The sequence below is a fragment of the Rhinatrema bivittatum genome, chromosome 9 (assembly GCF_901001135.1).
Source record: "Rhinatrema bivittatum chromosome 9, aRhiBiv1.1, whole genome shotgun sequence".
NCBI lineage: Eukaryota > Metazoa > Chordata > Amphibia > Gymnophiona > Rhinatrematidae > Rhinatrema > Rhinatrema bivittatum.
Genome location: NC_042623.1, coordinates 52,919,544 through 52,942,076, shown reverse-complemented (window position 1 = coordinate 52,942,076; position 22,533 = coordinate 52,919,544). Strand labels below are relative to the sequence as shown.

Sequence of the window (22,533 nt, the reverse complement as noted above, 5' to 3'; positions counted from 1 at the left end):
CACTATAGGATCCTATTTGTTTTGTCCACCCTAGGCTTCCTCAGGGACTATAACAAATAATTTTTTCATGATGTTTCCTGTAATTGTACTTATGTTCTACTTCTCCTATTAGTTTCTTCTCTTATAGTACTTAACATCCCTTGATGTTCTTCAATCATTAATACATTTAGGTTCCATGTTGCTGTACATTCCTCAAAAGCCCTTAACTTTAATGGCACAATGAATCTTTATTTTTCTTCTCCAAATCTCCTTTCAAAGACAAGGTTTTCCATAAATTCTACAAGAGAAAACCACTCTTTAAATACTACTAAAAACTCCATAGTGCAATTAATCTACCCTCACACACAGACCCGCATTTTTTCTTTCAACAATTTTACCTACCCAATGTTTCCTATAAAAAAGTCCCGTTCCACCGACCTGATACTACGCCATAAGCTGCCACTTCTTCCATTGCCTCAACTGCACACATAGCTCTTATATATCTCTATGTAAAAAGAGTTTTTACAAAATCAATAATAAACTTTTCAAAACCTAAATCTCATACCCCCTCATATGAGTTACTCACAAAATTGAGATAATTACCTATACGTCCCACTTCTTTTAATTTTCAAACATGGATCTTTATTATTTCTTCACTGTTTAACACCTTAAGAAAGAAAATATTTTCATCATTTAAATTGTATATAATCCTTCTAAAAAACTTTCCACAAACTAACCATACCAAAAATTACCTTCATTTCGCCGTTCCTTCCCCACTGCTACGACCTCGACGCTGCACCTGCGCTCCACACTACTTCCTCAATTTTAACACCACCTTTTATTATGCAAAAAATCCCGAAATGCATCGCTCCTGCTTCTCATTCTCTACAGCCCTTTCCCCACTATTACAATCTCAAAACCGCCGTGCATGTGCTGTACACAACTTCTTCAATTTTAACTCCACCTTTTATACAAAAAAAATCCCCAAACTGCATCATTCCTCCTTCACATCATATCCCCTCATTTTATCCCCTCATTTCCAATTTCCCACAAGATTTGTCACCATTACCAACACTATACTTCCCCCAAGTGACAATTCCAACAGTTCCTTCAATATTGAACATACTCGACCACCATTCTACTATTTAATAGAACCAAGAGCTAAGAGAAACAGATAAGTATGAGAGAAAATATGTGTGAAGCTTGCTGGGCAGACTAGATGGGCCATTTGGTCTTCTTCTGCCGTCATTTCTATGTTTCTATGTTTCTATGAATGCTCCTTTGTAATTACAGCAATGCCTGCCACTCAATTTCTCTATTAAGTCCCTTAGGGACAAGTGTTTGCCACTCATAAATAAATCTTTGTTCTTTTAACATATGTTTTTTGGTGACATTTCCACCCCGCCTATTATATTCCTGATGTAATACCAAAAATTTCAAATCTTCTTCATTGTGAGCCATCTGCAGCCAATGTTGCACCAATGGAGCCTGTATTTTACTCGTTCTAATACAGCTCAAATGTGTTAGGATTAGTTAGTATGTGGGCCCTGGGCCGAGGAGAGAGATGGTACAGACACAGGGAGGAGCCCCATGAGCCTCACCGTCGGGAGGCAAGGTCTCAGCTGACGTCAGACACAGTATCAGTCTAGAGTCTTTATTAAAGAGATAGAGGCACTATCCATGGAGCGGGGGGTGTCAGAGAGGAGGTCTCACAGACCCAGAGACACAGGGTCAGTGGAATGGGGGATACCCAGAAGGAATACCTCCGTAGAGTTGGTAATGGTCCACAGAGTGGGGTACACCGATGAGGTCTTCAATAGAGATGGTAGTGATCAGTGGAACGGAGAATACAGAAGGGGTCTTCGGTAAAGATGGTAGTGGCCCGCAGAGCAGGGTACACTGAAGAGGGTCCTCAGTACAGATGGTAGTGGTCCGCAGAGTGGGGTATGCCGATGAGGTCCTTAGTAGAGATGGTAATGGTCCGCGAAGCGGAGTACACCAGAGAGGGTCCTCAGTAGAGATAATAGCAGTCCGCAGAGCGGGGAACACCAAAGAGGTCCTCAGTAAAGTTGGTAAAGGCCCGCAGAGCGGGGTATGTCCGAGGGAATCCTCTTTAGAGATGGTAATGGTCCGCGGAGCAGGGTACACCAGGGAGGTCCTCGGTAGAACAGGAAGTGGTCTGCAGAGCGGGGTACTCACGAACAGAGTAGCGATGGTTCCAGGGAAGCCCCGGGGAATGGGGCAGGCAGAGTCCCAGGCGTCAGGCCCTCCGAGGAGCGGATAGCCAAAGACGAGAAGAGGGCACCCGAGGAGCGGGTACCCGAAACGTCTACACCAGGAAGCAGGAACTGGAATGCAGGTCCTCTGAGAGCGAGGCAGATTTAGCAAGGATGGATCTCTTTGCCAAGTCATCGGTAGGCAGGGCCAGCTGGTTTAAATATCCTGGAGGGATGATATCATCCAGAGGGGATGTCCCCGAGGTTCCCACCATGACGTGCTTAAGACTGGCCCGTGCGCGCACGCATGCCTAAAGGATCCCGACAGCAAGATGGCGGTTGGTGGCGTCTGTGCTGCCTCGGGAGGGCTGGGAGCGCTAGGCAGGCCGTCAGCAGCTGGCGGAGGCTGCCAGTCTAACTTATGGAGTCAGGGAAGTGAAGAAAGTGGTGAGCAAGAGCGGCCACAGCCATCTGTGACCAACGGATGTAACAAAATGCTCACGAATCAGCACATTCACCATCCATTTCGTGTGGCCAATATTAATATAACCACGACGAGTGAGGTTATCAAATATGCTGATGATACAAAATTATTCAGAGTAGTTAAATCACAAGCAGATTGTGATACATTACAGGAGGACCTTGCAAGACTGGAAGATTGGGCATCCAAATGGCAGATGAAATTTAATGTGGACAAGTGCAAGGTGTTGCATATAGGGAAAAATAACCCTTGCTGTAGTTACACGATGTTAGGTTCCATATTAGGAGCTACCACCCAGGAAAAAGATCTAGGCATCATAGTGGAAAATACTTTAAAATTGTCTGCTCTGTGTGCTGCAGCAGTCAAAAAAGCAAACAGAATGTTAGGAATTATTAGGAAGGGAATGGTTAATAAAACGGAAAATGTCATAATGCCTCTTATATCGCTCCATGGTGAGACCGCACCTTGAATACTGTGTACAATTCTGGTCACTGCATCTCAAAAAAGATATAGTTGCGATGGTGAAGGTACAGAGAAGGGCAACCAAAATGATAAAGGGGATGGAATAGCTCCCCTATGAGGAAAGGCTGAAGAGGTTAGGACTGTTCAGCCTGGAGAAGAGACGGCTGAGGGGAGATATGACAGAGGTCTTTAAGATCATGAGAGGTCTTGAACGAGTAGATGTGAATCGGTTATTTACACTTTCGAATAATAGAAGGACTAGGGAGCATTCCATGAAGTTAGTAAGCACACATTTAAAACTAATCAGAGAAAATTCTTTTTCACTCAACGCACAATAAAGCTCTGGAATTTGTTGCCAGAGGATGTGGTTAGTGCAGTTAGTGTAGCTGGGTTCAAAAAAGGTTTGGATAAGTTCTTGGAGGAGAAGTCCATTAACGGCTATTAATCAAGTTTACTTAGGGAATAGCCACTGCTATTAATTGCATCAGTAGCATGGGATCTTCTTAATTTTTGGTTAATTGCCAGGTTCTTGTGGCCTGGTTTGGCCTCTGTTGGAAACAGGATGCTGGGCTTGATGGATCCTTGGTCTGACCCAGCATGGCAAATTCTTATATTCTTATGTTCACATGGGCATACTATGGTATAAACTACCTGTAGACTCCTACAATCATATCTACAATTCAACTTATAGACCTGACCCTTAACTGGATGTCTAAACACTGGACCACTTAATATCTGTGGACAAACTGAACATTGTCCACAGGGCTCCTGCCCCTTATTATTATCATCCTCCACCTCTCTCAACATATCATCTGACCCAATTAAGAGAACCATCAACGACATGTACTTTTGTATTGCAAAAACCGGTAACTCCTCAATCAAAGGATCCCCCTCCAAGATATCACCATATAAAAAAAGAAAGAACTACTTTTGTTCCCATTTGATCCAAGATCCATTTCCATTGTACCCCAAGTCTCACCCATGAGAAGAAATGCAACTGGTGCATTGCCAGTGAGTATTGCCAGTCACAAGGATAGTGCTTAGACTGCTGCTGTCATCTCCTCTGCTCTGCTGTTGTGTCCATATCCTCCAGGGAGACAAAACTCCACCTCTTGATCTGCGCCCTCCTGTGGGGACCCCACCAGTCCACTGGTGGGGTCCCCACCCTCCTGCGGAACCTAGCTACATCTCTACACAGCCAACATAAGGCCTTTTTCAGCAGGAGGGATTTTTATTGCTAGGGTTAATAGCTCGGATGGGCTTTGTAATTCCAGCTCAGCTAAGTCAATTTAGCAGCCTGCTAGCTTGAAGAAATTCCTCCTCTTAGCTACAAGGACAAAAAAAAATACAAGTTTTACTTTCCTCCCTGGTTTTCTTTTATCTGGATGAAAAACCAGATGCCCGAGGTTGTTGACTGCCTTTTGCTAAGACTGTCTTTCAATACATTTCCAACACAAATGCCTCTGTTACTCAAAGGTTTACAATTTAGGACTTTGTTATAATTGGGTTCTGAAGTGATATTTGACTGTAATTCATCGGTAAGAGTCAGAGGGTTGTCATATGCAAATCCCCTAACCTGAAACTCTTATTCATGCCTCCACAATAGGGACTGATCACCTTCACAGGAGGGAGGTCTCATAATCTTTTTAGCCTTGCTGTGGCAGCTCACGTTATACTGCCTCTTCCTGTTGTGGTTCATTTCAATGGCACCATGCTCTCTCTTCTTCTGCCTTCAGTCCAGGAGGGTGGCGAGGTTCCATAAATGTTTACATTTAATTCTAGGGTAAAAAGAAAATCCACAGCAGTACACTATTTTTGTATTTTTAATGCAAATGTGCAAAACGTAATTTCTGTGACTTCTATGAATATGTTTGCACATCTGTATTCCCAGGCCTGACATCAGCACAGAGGAATCTTGAACAAAATCACAGCACACCTCAGCTCTGTAGACTGCTTTTCTCAACAATAAGCAAAAGTCATCCATTTCCATGATTTCAGCCCTTTCCATATCAAGTGCTCCACTACAAAAGAACACATTTTCTCTAGTCTCCACCTTTCTAATTTGATGGTGATACCTAGTAGCCAGACTCAGAGTCCACATTATCAGGTCCTGGAGGCAGCTGTGGTCTGTAGCCCATGACCGAGGACTGACACAGCAATGACTAGGCTAAGGGGGTTGGGAGGAGATATAAAACTCTGAGTAGTTGTGAACAAAACCTCATGGTGCCTTAAGCCAGGGGTGCACAAACTTGGGGGGGGGGGGGAGCTTGAAGAATCCTGAAGGGGGCACACTGGCTGTCCAATCAGGAAAGAAAAAAAATGGCTATGCTGTGGAGGCACTGCCAGCTCAGGAGGGAGGGAGCTGCTGAAACATAGTGACTTTGTTATAAGCATACAACTGCTTAGCCATGTGCCTCTTTTGGTGGGCCAGGGAATGGAGCTGCTTCTGCTGTGATGGGCCAAGATGGGGATGGAGCTGCTTACTTTGTGGCAGAACTGGACACCAGAGCAGCCACTGCAGTGTTCAACAACCCAGGATGATCTGCCACCCTCAGACCTCTGTGTTTTGAGCCACTGATTGGAAGTTTGGCTACCTGATGAATACCCTTCATGTATGTATATGTATATAGTAACCCACGAGGCGGATTGCAGGAAAATATCCACCCAGGGGATTTTTTCAAAACCGATCCACTCTCTTGTGCACTTTCTCTGCAGCACGTGTCAACAGCTCCCTAAAGCACACCAAGTCGACTCTGGAACCTGGCAGAATTAAGCCTAAATATCTCCAAAATAAATTTCGCATTCTTCCTAAACAACTAAGAAATAGAGCATACTCTAGACCAGCAGTGAGTAAACAAAGCTGTAGGCCCCATTCCATCCATTCAAATTAGTTAACATACAGACAAACATATCCTGGTCTGGCCAACCTGGTCTGGCCAACCAAGCAGCTCGAACTCCCTGCAGACCTTAGGCTCGAACAATGCCCAATTACCTTCAAAAAAAGACTCAAGACCTGGCTTTTCACCCAAGCCTATGCTTGAGTCGGACTTTACTAACACTCACCCACCTTGGTCAACTCATCATGTGTCCCACTGCTTAATTAATTCGGAATCAAATACAATTTCCTCTTGCCAACGATTGTCCACTTGTTACATGATTGATCCTAATCGCTAGTATGTTAGATTCAGTAATTTAAAACTGTTGTTTATCATAATGTGTTATGTAACTTAATTATTTCCCAGTTCTTCATTTCCTTGTTCTCTGTAAGACACATGTGTTATGTCATCCCAAAGTTATATGTAAACCGAAGTGATTAGTAACATTGTTACCAGAACCTCGGTATATAAAAAATGTTAAATAAAATAAATAAAAATAATGAGACGACTACACTGCCAGCCATTGTCTAACACACACACACATGCTCAGTCACACAAACAGATTTATAGATTGTATATAAAGTTTCTATATCGACACACACTCCCAGACACTTTTCCACAGATACACAGATAAACCTACACTGAGAGCGAGTGTGTATAGCGAGTGTGTGTGTGTCTATCAGCGAGAGACAGCCACATATGCACTCTCCCTCTGACACAGATAAAGTGTATGTATAGGTATATGTCACTCTGTGTGACACACACACTCTCTCTAACATGCTACTATTGTGCTGCTACTTATGGTATGTGCTCATACAGTGAGTGTCCCCACCCCAGCACCTCTGCATCATAATGTAAAGTTCTAGCTTGCTGCCAGCCCTTCCTCATTCTGTACCATTCTCCTTTTCCAATCCCACTCTGAGACTTGCTGGTTCCACAGCTAACTGTTCCTCTCACAGCTCAGACTAGTCACCTCAGACAGAAGTCTCCCCAACAAAGCACAGGAACTTCCTCCTGACTCACTCTTTCCTTTCCTGTGTCTGTAGCTTGCCTCCACTTCTCTGCCACCCTCTTACCACTCCAGTGCATTCCCATTGACTGCATGCTACACATAGTCTGCTTTTTTTATGGTTCCCTAGGCTTGACTCTGTCTATCTACTCCAGAGAATAGGGGACCAGAAGTGATCCATACTTTCCCCTGGGCTTAAAAAAAAGAAAAACTTAAGCCCTGGCCAAGACGAGGGAAAGACACTAACCCAGCTCCAGATGGGAATCCTGCTTTCTCTTGTGGAGCCAGTGCAGCCAGGGTTGGAGCAAGGGTAATTTATAATAACAGATTTTACATGAAAAAGAGCATTCAAAGTATTCTTCTAAAGAAGAATATTTATTTTTATATACCAACATTCAATCTGAGATATCACATTGGTTTACATTCAGGTACTGTAGATATTTCCCTATCTCCAGAGAGCTTACAATCTAAGTTTGTACCTGAGGCAATGGAGGATAAAGTGACTTGCCCAAGGTTACAAGGAGTGACAGCAGGACTCAAACCCTGGTCTCCTGGTTCATAGCCCACTGCTCTAACCACTAGGCTATTCCTCACAAACAGCATGTATATTATTTACATGCATTATTATGGCACCAACCAGAGAACTGCAAAAAAGCCACCTGCAGCTATATGGTATTACAGCTTATTGTAAAGGGTGTTGGGTGTGGGTTCGGCCTTCAGAAACCTTTGAGTAAACTGAATTGCAATATAGTAAAAGCAAGTTTGCTTACCGTAAACGGTGTTTCCGTAGCTAGCAGGATGAATTAGCCATGCTGTCATGGGGATCTGTCAATCAGGTCCGGGAGGCGGAGCTTGCCAAAGCAGAGATTAGAGTTTAACTCTCTGTGGCTGCGCGTGTGTTCCCACTTGGAAAGTAACAGAATATCCTCAGTCTGTGATTAAGCTGAACTGTAGTCGAAGACTAGGTGACTGCCAGGGAGGAGGGTGGGTCAGCATGGCTAATTCATCCTGCTAGCTACGGAAACACCGTTTACGGTAAGCAAACTTGCTTTTTCCCGTCGATAGCAGGGCTGTATTAGCCATGCTGTCATGGGAGTCCCAAGCTCCCGATCACGTTGTTTATGATATATTTATTTATTTATTTAAGATTTTTTTTGTTTTTTATATACCGATATTAGTATGCAAACACCATACCGGTTTACATTACAACTGAAAGATTGAAAGTACAAAGAACAGGGGAGGGGGAGAGGAGTACAATTAATTACAGTGAGAAGGTAGTACAGAAAGTGCAAAACAGTAAACGATGGAACTATATACACAATGGTGTAACTTATATACAAGGGTCTTAGAAAGAAATTATATACAAGGGTCTTAGAAAGAGATATATTTGTACGTGATCTTTGACAATGTGGAGGTCACCTTGGATAGGAGAATAGAGATTGCAGGATTGCTTGCCCTATCTTCGCATCAGTGGCTGCTTGTTGATCAAGGAAGTAGTAAGATGTGAAGGTATGAAGTGATGACCATGTAGCTGCCTTGCAAATGTCTATGGGTTGCACATTCTTTAGGTGTGCCAATGAGGCTGCTACTGGTCTGACTTGGTGAGCTTTAGGCTCTGAATGTAGTTGTAGTTTCTGTTTGTCGTAACAGAATTTGATGCACTGCGTTATCCAGCTGGAGATGGTGCATTTAGCCACTCGTAATCCAGGTGCCTTTGGGTCAAAAGAGACAAAGAGTTGAGAAACACGGGAGTCCGAGTTTGTCCTTTCTTTGTAGTATGCTAAAGCTCTTTTACAATCTAGTGCGTGCAGTAGTTTTTCCCTATCATTTGCATGAGGTTTAGGGAAAAAGGTGGGTAATTCCATGGTCTGATTGAGATGGAATTGAGAAACCACTTTTGGTAGGAAGGATGGGTGAGTTCGGAGAACCACCTTTTGGTGATGAAACTGTAAATATGGAGAATAATGGACCAAGGACTGTAATTCACTAACTCTTCGTGCTGATGTTACTGCAACTAGGAGTACAACTTTCCATGTGAGGTATTTAATATGTGCCGAGTCCATGGGTTCAAACAGAAAAAGCATGAGCTGTTCCAGAACTATGTTGAGGTTCCATGGAACTGGAGGTTTGGAGATCGGAGGACAAAGGTGAGTTAACCCCTTGATGAAACGAGATAGTAAGGGGTGATTGGATATAGGCATATTGTTAACTGGCCTATGATATGCCCCTGTAGCGCTGAGATGAACTCTGATGGATGATGTTGCTAGACCTGCTGCGTATAGTGTATGTAGATAATCTATGAGCAACTCAGGTGAGCAGTCCAATGGTGGTACACCTTTGGAAATGCACCAGGTAGAGTAACGTTTCCATTTATAGCTATAATTCTTCCTTGTTGAGAGGTTCCTGGATTCTAACAAAATGAATTGTGCCGAAGTGGAAACTCCCTGTTCTGTTAAAAGGAGCTTCTCAATCTCCATGCTGTCAAGTGGAGAGATGAGTGTAGCAGGTGTAGAAGCATCACTTGATCTTGGCAGAGAAGATCTTGGCAATTCGATAACTGAATTGGATCCATGATGGACAGTTGGAGAAGGAAACTGTACCATGTTTGTCTCAGCCAGGCCGGGGCGATGAGTATCAGTTGAGCTTTGTCTGCTATGCACTTTTGAATTGTCCTTGTTATGAGTGGTATGGGAGGAAAGGCGTACAGGAGGCCTGTCGTCCACGGAATGAGGAAGGCATCTTGAGCGATCCTGAATTGGCTTGGTCTTATCGAGCAGAATTTGGGAACTTGAGCATTGATCTCCGTTGCAAAGAGATCTACCGAAGGTGTCCCCCACTGCATGAATATGTCTTGGGCTATTTCTGTATTGAGTGCCCATTCGTGAGGATGAAAGATGCGACTTAGCCTGTCCGCTCTTGTATTTGCCACGCCTGGTAGGTAAGTTGCTTGCAGATATATGCAATGTCTGTGAGCGTGTTCGAATATTTGCAGGGTTTCCTTGCAAAGGGACCATGAACCGGACCCTCCTTGCTTGTTGATGTAAAACATTGCCACTTTATTGTCCGTGTAGATCATGACCCTGCGGCCCTTCAGATGGTCTTGGAATACTTGTAATGCATTCTGAATCACTCTGAGTTCCAATAAATTTATTTGCAGGTTCTGTTCCGAGATTGTCCATAACCCTTGTGTTTCGTAAATCTCGAGGTGTGCACCCCAGCCCTTGCGAGATGCATCTGTGGTTAAGACTGCGTTGTGGGGAGGGGAACTGAACATGCTCCCTTGGACAGGGTGGAGTCCAGGAGCCACCATGTTATGTCTTTTCTCATCTCGGAGGTCAACGATACCTTCTGTGTCAATGGTTGCGAGTGTTATTTTCACTGACGTTTCAAACCCCATTGCAGGCGTCTCATGTGTAGCCTGGTGTTTGGAACCGTGAAAATAGCCGCCGCCGTGTGGCCTAGGACTACTAAAACTTGTCTCGCCGAAGGTCTCTGAGTATGGTTCAATCCATGTAGAAGGTGACGGAAGTTTAATATTCTGTCGTTTGGTAGGTATGCCCGGTTGCAAGTGGTGTCCAGGCATGCCCCTATGAATTGTAGGTGTGTGTCAGTTGTAGGTGTGATTTTTGAAAATTGATCACCAATCCTAATTCCTGCAAGCATTGTATCACCCGATGGAGGTGATCGAGTAAGATGTTTGGAGCTGGGGCGATTATGAGCCAATCGTCCAGATATGGAAAGATGGTTATACCTTATTGTCTGAGATGAGCCACCACCACAATCGTGCATTTGGTGAAAACGTGGGTGCAGCTGATAGTCCAAAAGGGAGAACTTTATACTGGTAGTGTTGATGCTTGTAGCGAAAGCATAGGTAACGCCATGAGGATGGATGGATTGGAATGTGTGTGTAAGCATCCTTCAGATCGATGGAACACATCCAATTGTTGGTTTGAATCAGAGAAAGGATCGATTTCAACGATACCATTTTGAATTTCTCTTTGGTGAGAAATTTGTTTAATTCCCTTAGGTCTAGTATGGGACGGAGGCCACCCGACTTCTTGGGTATGAGGAAGTATGGAGAATAAAATCCTACTGATTGGGTCTCCGGGGAAATTTGTCGAATTGCTTGTTTTTTGTGAAGCAAAGCTATTTCCTCCCCCAGTTGTGGTTGGAAGCTGTGAATCTTGAGAGTGGAAAGATGAGGTAATATGGGTTTTGTGACAAACTGGAGTTGGTAACCGTGTCGTACTATCTCCAAAACCCAATGATTGGATGTTATCCTCTCCCAAGCTGCCAGGCAAGAATGAATCCTGCCGAGTGGTGTTTGATGCTGTGATGGTGGCTGGGTAACTAAAAAGATGGAGTCGATTTTACTGCAGTAGTCGGCTGTTGTGCCTGCTGTCTCTGGTTACGTGGTTTACCTCTACGTTAGTTGGAGGTATTCTGTTGTGGAGCAGGACGCTGGTATGAAGAGTATGTCTGTGTACGAAAGGACTGGTAAGACCTGTAAGGTCTCCTGGCATATGATTGTCTACAAGTAGATCCCATATAACGACGCATGGTCGAATAGTGAGGTTGTGATGTTAATGATTATACTGCTAGAGCTTCCTCCTTCAGTTTACCTACTGTGTCCTGAAATTGTTCTCCGAACAGGTTATCTCCTGTACATGGGAGGTTTGTTAGTTTCTCGTGTAAATCTTCACGTATCGAACTTGAGTGTAACCATACTAGTCTTTGGGCTGCAATGGCTGTTGCAGATGCCCTGGAAGATGTTTCATATGCTTCATAGATCGACCTCAAAAGGTGTCGAGAGCACTCTTCCATGTCATGAAAAGGCGGAGGTATCTGATCCACAGTCGAAGACAACATACCTTTTATCGCTTGTATGCACTCATATAGGTATTGTACCATGTAGAATTGATGGTGCATAATTTGGGCATTCAACATTGAATTATGGTATATTTTCCTGCCAAACTCATCCAAATATTTGTGGTCTTTGCCTGGTGGGTATGAGGAATGTGACTTTGTTTTCTTAAATCTTTGCATTGCCGACTCTACTACAATTGAAGCATGCGGTAATTGTGGTATAGAATACGGTGATGTTTTCCTCATACGGAATTTTATATCCGTCTTCCTGGAAACTGCTGAGATTGCGTAAGGTGTTTCCCAGGATTTCTGTAAGACGGAATGCAGGAGTTCTTGTGGTGGAAGAGATGTTGGTTCTCCTGGAGTATGAAAATCTTTAGGAGACCAAGGGTTTCTGATCTAGGGTCTGTCTCTTTTTGGACCTCTAGATGCAGCATTGTACCTACTTTTTCCAGAAATTTTGGGTATGTAAGGTCTTCCGGAGGGGAATACGGCTCCTGAGGTTGTTCCTGCAGATCCGATGGGAATCCCGTAGATGATGATGGGGATCTTTGCGGTGAAGGAGAATCAAAAGATGTATCCTGTTTATAATTCGGTGAAGTTGGTCAGTTCACTATGGGAGATGTTGTAGGCTCCACCGACGGTTCTCTATCAGTCTGTGTCTTATGTTCCAGAGAACTGATAGAGGCAAGATTAGACATTTTGAATGATGACTGAAGTGTTTCATAAAATCCTGCTAAGGATTGGGACAATTGATAAAATGCCTCTTTTGTATGGGGGGCATTATTGTACGATTGTCTGGCTCTTGTGACTCACATGCTTTAGGTTGCATTGGAGTGGTTTGAGGTAACGTACTAGATAGTCTATGGTCTTTCTGTTTCTTTTCATATATTATGTCCATCGAATCCTCTGAAGTTGTAGAAGCGTTAGAGGAAAAAACTTGTATTCTACATTTTGTTAACTCTGTCGAAGTAGCTCTCGAAGAGAGGGAAGTACCCGAACAAGGTGGGGTTATCAATGGAGAGGTGGAGTAAGACCTCTGTGAGCGTCCACGTCGTCGCTTTAACCCATGTTGTATTACATGAGATGGGTGTTCTAATGTTTTGTGCGCCGATTTGGATTTGTGTGCAGATGTAGAGTTGTGCGCATATCTTTTTGGCTCCATGCGCACAAGAGTTATTGGCGCCGATGTCTCCGGCGCCTTGCGCGCTGAATTCCTGTGCACTGTGTGCGCAGGGTCCTTTGGCGCCATGCGCACAAGTGTCCTCGGTGCCATGTGCACAGCAGTCTTGTGCGCTGATACTTCTTCAGGCGCAGATGTGTATTTGCCATTGTTGTTTTATGCGCATAAGGCGCGCAGAAGTTCTAGGCGCTGAGATTTTTGTCGCCAGTGTCTCCTGCGCCGGCAATTCTGGCTCTATAGATTGTTGAAAATCCGATGGCCTTTGCCAGCTCGCCAAGTCCTTACCTCCAATATTGGAGGACTGAGGATCCCATGATGATGCCCTCTTTTTTGAGGGAGCCGGTAAGATAGTGGGGCCAGGTGACGAGTGAGCCTCCGATGGATCCGGTGAGGCAAAAGTTCCTGAAGCCTGTAGGCCCGTTGTTTCAGGGCTCTCGGAGACATCCTTGAACAAAATTCACAATCCTCACGTTGTGATCTGGCCCCAGGCATCGGTAACATCGGTCATGGCCATTCGTGACCGACATTACCTTGCCACAATTACAGGGTTTAAACCCCGATTTCGACATGTTTAAGTATTAACGCTGAGGAGAAAAACAGCTCTGCGTGCGATCCTGCGCGCGGAAAGAACAGACTGAGGAGATTCCGTTGCTTTCCTGCGTGGGAATACACGCGCAGTCGCAGAGAGCAAAACTCTAATCTCTGCTTTGACAAGCTCCGCCTCCCAGACCTGATTGACAGATCCCCATGACAGCATGGCTAATTCAGCCCTGCTATCGATGGGAAAACCTCCTATACGAAAACAGCACTAACTGCCAGCACTCAAACAGTAATATCCCTACCTATCAAAAGGCAACACTGAAAATATTATATCAGACCCTAAAACACCAATACACCTGCTATTAGGAAAACAGAACAAGCCAAGCTGTTATAGATCCTTGCACAGAAACTACACACCATAGTTCCCTCTAAGCTGAGCATGTGAGCGATTGCTCATACATTTTAGAGCATTGCTCACAGGTTTTACATGATCGCTCACATACATTTTTATTTGTGCTATATACAGAAATAGAATACTAATGCTGGTGCTAAAAAATTGGTTTAAAAAATTGTTGCTCTCAAGAAAAACAAATTTGTACACACCTAGTCACTCCTTGGAGGAAGCATTGCTACACGCTAGCAGAATACTTCACCTCAGTCACACATGTAGAACACAGACAGACCCTCACCAAATAAAAAATGAAGAAATGATAAAAAAATAAATAGAAACATGCAGACAATACTGAACTTGAAACCGCAACAAGCCAGGCTCTGTATGGAATAGAAAACCAAATATCATTCCTCACTAATCTAACAATAACATCAAGAAATATAAAGCATCAATCGTAAAAGCAAAACCGAACTCATAAAAAGAATATATCAAAACAGCTGTGAAAAGAACATCCAGTGATTATGAACATATAACATTTTTTAAATTTCCCAAACATCAATAAAATATTTCAAACTAGCTATCACAGCAAACAACACTAAATAATTAAAATTAAAACTAAAATAAATCTCCTGCTCTCCGTACCTGGGAACTTTAGCGTCCAGTCACCCTGAGATTATCATGAATTAGTAAGGGTGAGAAATATACTCAAACTTTCTTCTCTCTCTAACACATGTTCATTCTCATATAAACTCCCTTATACTGTCTCTCACATACATGCTCACTAGATCACACAGTCACACTCTTGTTCACACATGCTCACTGGCTTACTCCTGCTCTCTCCTATACATGCTCATACACATGTTCACTGACTCGTTCTTGCTTACACACATGCTCACTGGCTCAATTGCTCTCTTTTACACTCACACACATGTCTACTGGCTTAAATAGTCCTCTTGCTCAAACATTTGCTCACTGACTCACTCATTCTCTCTTGCTCACCAACATGCTCTGGTAACCACAAGAAGCCCAACTGTATTATGCAGTCAACAAAGGAAAAACAGAAACATAATCACTCCTCACAAAACATCAAGCAATAAAATCAAGAGAAATAAGAGAGCATTCATAATATTAAAACCATGAAAAGAATAAATATGTAAAAATAACCAACATAGGGGGCTTGATATTCAAAACACATTCAGCGCTCCTTAGCCGGATAAGCAGGACTTCTTTGATTAAACAGCAGCTGCTTAATATGCACTTACATTTAGCATCTGCTGCTTAGCCACATAAGTCCCTTATATGGCTAAAATGTTAGCTGTATAAGTTGTGGATGGAACGATTTAGCTGCATAACTTATGCAGCTAAGGGGCAATATTCAGTCATGGCCACATAAGTTAATCGGTCACATTAGATGGTTTTAACTTATACGGCTAAGTTCAAATATATACATGTACATTCAGCGACATAGATGTGCTGCTGAACGTACAGTGTAATTTAATCAGATAAGTTATATCCTGCCAAGTTACTTAAACAGCCATCTTTCAATATTGGGACCCTAATGATTTAAAAAGTCACATACATTTGTTGTAATATTCCCCAAACACCAATAAAATATTTTAAAACAGCAGACACATGAAATAACATCCCATAATTTAAAATAATAAAGAAGTAAAGAATTAAATCATCTCCAGCTCTCCATACCATTAAATAAATAAATACCTGGCATCTTTTGATTTCCCAGGAATTGTTGTGGATTTGGTTGAAGGGGGGCCACACAATCTTTATCCTCTCTCTCTGCTTCACATAGGCACTCTCGCTCTCATACACATGCAGGCTATCACACACACATTCAGGCTCTCTCTGTTTTTCATACATACATGCCAGGCTCACACATGCAGGCTCTCTCTCTCTCATACACATCCAAAGGTTCTCATGCACTCTCTTTCATCCACATGCGGCTCTCATACATATGCAGGTGCTCGCTTATTATACACACGCAGTCTCTCTCTCTCTCTCTCTCTCATACACAGACACTCTCATGCACACATGCAGAATTTCTTTTATACATGCAAGTGGACTCTCTCTCTCTCATACACATAGGCAGACTCTCTCTCTCTCTCATACACACATGTGGGCTCTAACTCCCTCATGCACACACGCAGATGCTCTCTCATACATATGCAAGCTCTCTTTCTCTTATACTAAGGCTTCCCAAACTGTGGGTCGGGACCCCAAATGGGGTCACCAAACCTTCACTTGGGGTCACAAGTGCTTCAAATGTGAGCATTCTTTAGGTGCCAGTAGCATTAGTAGTGGAAATCAGCATGAGGTCTTTGAACCAGCCTATGCACATAGGTCCTGCAGTGGCTCTGGTTTTGCATGATATTCTGTGGTAACAGAAAGCCCTGCATGAGGAAGGATCAGGGCTGCTGTAGGCCTGGTGAGCTTACTGTAACATTCAGGCCCCGTGCTGACTTTCATTAGTAAAGCTGCTGCCACTTACAGATCAGTCAGGTTTGAGACTAGCCACAAGTCGAGAAGAGGAGATTGCCACTGCTCCTTTCTCCTCAGCCCTCACTAAATCCACCCAAGTAAAATGTTGCTTGTCTTCTATTCCCACCAGTTGTCATTTACCTGTGGCCCAGGAACCAAATGAAAATGTTGCCACTGACCCTGGCCAGGGGGATATTTGGCAAAAGGACTGTCTGAAGAGATGGATGACAAGCAGGAGAAGTTTGAGGGTTGGATAAAGTGAAGAGGGATTACCTGTGGAGGGTGAGAGAGGGAGGGAATGACAAAAGAGGTGCGGGTAAGAGGGAATATGCTGCATGGAATGTGAGAGAAAGGTCAGAGGGGAAGAGGCACTCTTGGATCATTTGAGCAGCCCAGTCTTATATAAATGCTCTTTGGACCTACCTGCTTTGCCTCAGCAATATGTCTCCTGCTTTTGCAGTTTGTGTTGCCTTGAGTTCCCAGTTCTTGTCTCCTGTGTTCCTGATTCTTTATCCTGCCTTGCCTCACCTTGTCTTCCTTGCACAGCCTGCCTTACCCTTCTGTATCATCCAGTGTCCTCAGTGTATATTTGTCTACCCCTGGCCTGACCCTCCACATCTTGACCTCTTGCCTGGACCTGACCATGATTGTCTGCTGACTGGACCTGACCATCCTTGTTAGCTGCCTGCCCTGATCTTGGTTGTCTCCATTTCCATTAGTCTGCTGCGTACCCTGACTCCGGCAAGCCATTAGACTCTTGTTCTTTTCACTGCCCTAGGGACCTACCTAAGTCCTGCCAGCTGCCAGAACTCAAGGGTTCAAATTGCAGGAAAGGCGGCTAGTATAGGTGAAGCTCCAGACAGGGCTCATTTGCCAGTTGTTGGCATAGCCAAATAGGTTCACCTATGAGGCTGTGTCAACTACACCGCAGCACAAAGGACTCACACCCATACTACCCTTCACAGAGAAAGGGGGTTTCACTGGGGAGAGGAAGTCCTCTGGAAGAGATGGAAGTCAAGGGAGGGAATTAGCTGGAGTGCAGGGAGGGTAAGAAGGAGGGATTGATGGAGGGGTCTGCACTCTTGTTAATTTGTTTTGGTCATCTTCTGGGGTCATGCAAATTTTCAAGTGTTAAAATGGAGTCACATAGACTAAAGGTTTGGGAAGCCCTGCCTTATACAAACACACACACACACACCACCCCTCTTAGGCTTCCTTCTTTCTTCTGGGCCTTGGCCGCGCCCATGACTCTCCTTATTTAGTACCGGAGGGGAGGTGGGAGGAGGCGGCTCTGTTATCACCAGTTGTGTCCTTCTTCCGACCCCAGGCCATAGGCCTTTCTTCTGGCCACAGTGGGTTGGGCTCTGTTGTGGCCCTGCTGAGACCTCCCTTGGGTCAAGTTGGGCTAGGCTCTGTCACAGCCCTGCTGAGACCTCCCTTGGGTCACATCTGGTTGGGCTCCAACGCAGTCCTGCTGAGATCTCCCTCAGGCTGCGATGGGTTGGGTTCTCAGCCCCACCAAAGGCCTTGTTCCGCGGCAACCTCTCTGCAGGAACTGAGATGAAGATCATGTGATCAGTGTGACTGGCCCACCGGGGGATGCCCAATTCCCCATTAGGCCAATCTGCCCTGGTAACTCATCTTGGCAGGGAGGCCCAACCAATTATATGAATGGATATGGGGCTGTGGCTCAAAATGTTTGCTCAACTCTGCCTTAAGCCCAACAGAAGCCAATTCTGACTGAACAAAAATCCCAACAGAACAAGAGGAAACTGCCAAGCAAAAAAACCCAAAAAGCGAAAAGATTTAAAAAATAAACAAACTGAAACCAGTGTCACGTGTTAGAAAAATTTTAATAAAGATTTCAGTGAATAGTTTGTGCCACAATCTTCAAAAAATGTGTTCTCTAGATTGAAGGAAATCTTATATTTTGAGAGTACAGTTTTGCACATCATTTTGGGAATACTGCTTAAGCCCCCTGCCCCCCTGAACTTCCTGCATTCTGTCCTGACTGGAAACATAAGTCATTTGGTTCTGCATATTGCTTAGAACATTTACCTCATTCAGGCTCCGTGCTGTTAAATATCTGTTTCATGTCTCACTTCTCATTTTAGTTTACAGAATGAACAGCTTTTGGTTTCATGTTAGCTATAGTTTGCATATGAGATGACACTGTAAAGCAATAAAATATTACAGGCCCCTGGCTTTGTACCAGCGAGAAATGACAATCTTTGCAGTCAGCTATTTCTGCCTGGAATTCATGCAATTAAAGCTAGCCTGGTTCAGTTTCACTTTCAATTCTGTAGAAGAGTGTTTCCCAACCTTTCCTGGAAGTGCTCCTACCAGATGGGTTTTCAGGATTGCCACAATGAATGTGCATGAAAGAGATTATGCATGCCCTGGGTCTCCAATGTATACAAAATCTATCTCATGCATATTCATTGTGGATATCCCAAAAACCCCACTGGTAAGGTGTGCCTCCAGGAGAGGGGTGGGAAACACTGCTGTAGAATATTGCAGCTGAGTTTCTGTATTATGAGAGTGAAACAAATTCTTAGCAACTTACTTCATGTTTGTCACCGCTAATGTTATTTTTACTAAGAGGCCAAGGAAGTTTAAGGGGCAGAACAAACAGATTGCTCATGCTGCTGTATTATTTTACTTTTGCATAATGCTGTAGGTTTTTGACAGTGCTGTGGAGTAACCATTAAAGGGAGGGAGCAAGCAGAAAAAAACCAGAAATAGTGCAACATAAAGTAAATGTTGCTTACCTGTAACAGGTGTTCTCACAGGACAGCAGGATGTTAGTCCTCACATATGGGTGACATCACAGGATGGAGCCCAATCACGGAACACTTTTGTCAAAGTTTCTAGAACTTTGACTGGCACCTACTGGGCATGCCCAGCATGGCACTAACCCTGCAGCCAGGAGGGGTCCCCCTTCAGTCTTGTTTAAAAGTTACAGGAAGTGCTGAAAAATAAAATAAGAAATGTAACGAACCCAACACCGCGGGGTGGCGGGCGGGTTTTGTGAGGACTACCATCCTGCTGTCCTGTGTTAACACCTGTTACAGGTAAGCAACATTTGCTTTCTCACAGGACTAGCAGGATGGTAGTCCTCACATATGGGTGAGTACCGAGCTGAGGATGTCTGAGTATGCACCAAATGTACCCAGGTGTGCAAAGGCACTAGGACTGGGGTGGAATTTGGCGGAGGGCATCCTGAACCCTAATGGGCAGGCGGAAGGGTGTTGGTACGTCAAGTTGTAAATAGGTTGCGCAAGACAGACTGGCTGAAGATGGAATCTTGTCTTCCGGCTTTGTCTAAGCAATAATGGGCTGTTAAGGTATGGAAAGAACTCGAGGTGGCAGCCCTGCAAATGTCAGGAAGCGGCACCGATTGTAGGTGTGCTACTGAAGTCGCCATGGCTCTCACAGAGTGTGCTTTAACACGGTCTCGAAATGGAATGCCCGCTTGCTGATATGCAGTCCACTAACCAGGAGGAGAGAGTCTGCTTACCCACAGGCTGCCCCAATTTGATGGAGTGGAAAGAGACAAACAATTGAGTGCTCTTCCTGTGGGCAGCTGTACGGTCTAGGTAGAATGCTAGAGCCCGTTTATAGTCAAGGGAATGCAAAGCTGTTCTCCTGGATTGGAATGGGACCTGAGAAAAAAGGTAGGTAATATAATGGATTGATTGAGATGAAACTCCAATACTACCTTAGGCAAGAACTTAGGGTGAGTGCGGAGTACTGCCCGGTCCTGCAGAAGTTTAGTGTAAGGCAGGTAGGTAACTAGAGCCTGTAGCTCACTAACTCTGTGAGCTGAAGTGATTGCCAAAAGGAAAATCACTTTCCATGTGATAGCGAGGATCACAGGATTGGAGAGGCTCGAATGGTGGTTTCATGAGCAGAGCCAAAACCAGATTGAGGTCCCAAGAAGGGGCCAGAGGGTGCAGTGGAGGCTTGAGGTGAAGCAAGCCCTTCAGAAAACATGTTACGAGGGGCTGTACTGAAATAGGAATGTCCCTGATACCTTTATGGAAGGCGGCTACCGCATTGACATGCATTCTGATGGAGGAAGTTTTGAGACTGGATTCTGACAAGTGCCAGAGATAGTCTAGAAACTTTGTGGTGGGACAGGTAAAGGGGTCAAGGGATTGAGAAGAGCACCATGACTTAAGCCTGTTCCATTTGTAAAGGTAGGATTTTCTCATTGAAGGCTTCCATGAAGCAATCAGGACATGGGAAACTGGTTCCGTAAAGTTAAGTGGCTGAAGAATTAATCTTTCAACATCCAGGCCGTCAGGGACAAGGCTTGAAGATTGGGGTGGCATAGGCACCCGTCGTTTTGAGTGATCAGAAGCGGGTCCTTTCCCAAGGGAATGTGCCTGCGAATGGAGAGATCCTGAAGCAACACATTTCACAGAAATTAAAAGAAGGTTATGTCAAACTAATGGTACTCAGAAGACTAAAACCCCTGCTAACGCTAAACAATTTTCGCACAGTGCTACAGGCAATCATATTCGCGAGCACAGACTACTGTAACTCCCTGCTATTAGGGCTACCTCAAGTTAACATTAGACCACTCCAAATATTGCAAAAGTCTGCAGCCAGAATTTTAACAGGCAAAAAGAAAAGAGACCACATCACAGGAACACTTGCGGAACTACACTGGCTTCCAATCGAACAAAGAATACAATACAAGGCACTGTGTATAATTCACAAACTAATCCATGATGAAAAGGCCGACTAGCTTAACACTGCACTACGCGTACATGTTCCACACAGAAACCTGAGATCTGCTAATAAGGCCCTACTAACTGTTCCTTCTGTTAAATCAGCACGCCTCACTCAAATAAGGGAGAGAGCACTATCCCTGGCTGGATCTGTACAATGGAACTTCATGCCACTTGAAATAAGACTGCAAACAAATTTGAAACTATTTAAAACTAAGCTGAAAACATGGCTTTTTAAACAAGCTTTCTTGAAAAACAAAGAGAAGGAGTAAAGCAATCATAGAAACATAGAAACATAGAAATGACGGCAGAAGAAGACCAAATGGCCCATCTAGTCTGCCCAGCAAGCTTCACACATATTTTCTCTCATACTTATCTGTTTCTTTTAGCTCTTGGTTCTATTTCCCTTCCACCCCCACCTTTAATGTAGAGAGCAGTGATGGAGCTGCATCCAAGTGAAATATCTAGCTTGATTCGTTAGGGGTAGTAGCCGCCGCAATAAGCAAGCTGCACCCATGCTTATTTGTTTTACCCAGACTATGTTATTAGCCCTTATTGGTTGTTTTTCTTCTCCCCTGCCATTGAAGCAGGGAGCTATGCTGGATATGCGTGACGTATAAGTCTTCTCCCATGCCGTTGAAGCAGAGAGCCATGCTGGATGTGCATCGAAATTAAAGTATCAGGCACATTTGGTTTGGGGTAGTAACCGCCGTAACAAGCCAGCTACTCCCCTCTTTGTGAGTGTGAATCCTTTTTTCCACATTTCCTCTTGCTGTTGAAGCTTAGAGCGATGTTGGAGTCACCGTAAGCCTGTGTATGTTTATTTAATAAGGGTATTGACTCCAGGCAGTAGCCATCATTCTGGCGAGTCACCCACTCTTCATTGGCAGCCTCTTGACTTTATGGATCTACAGTGTTTATCCCACGCCCCTTTGAAGTCCTTCACAGTTCTGGTCTTCACCACATCCTCCGGAAGGGCATTCCAGGCATCCACCACCCTCTCCGTGAAGAAATACTTCCTGACATTGGTTCTGAATCTTCCTCCCTGGAGCTTCAAATCGTGACCCCTGGTTCTGCTGATTTTTTTCCTTCGGAAAAGGTTTGTCGTTGTCTTTTGATCATTAACACCTTTCAAGTATCTGAAAGTCTGTATCATATCACCTCTGCTCCTCCTTTCCTCCAGGGTGTACATATTTAGATTCTTCAATCTCTCCTCGTACGTCATCCGATGAAGATCCTCCACCTTCCTGGTCGCCCTTCTCTGTACCGCCTCCATCTTGTCTTTGTCTTTTTGAAGG

General features: G+C 44.2%; 1 long non-coding RNA gene across 1 annotated transcript in view; it reads right to left on the bottom strand.

Annotated features, from left to right (window-relative positions):
* LOC115098674 overlaps positions 1-22,533 on the bottom strand; it is a 74,427-nt gene that overhangs the window by 22,881 nt on the left and 29,013 nt on the right. The window lies entirely within an intron of this gene.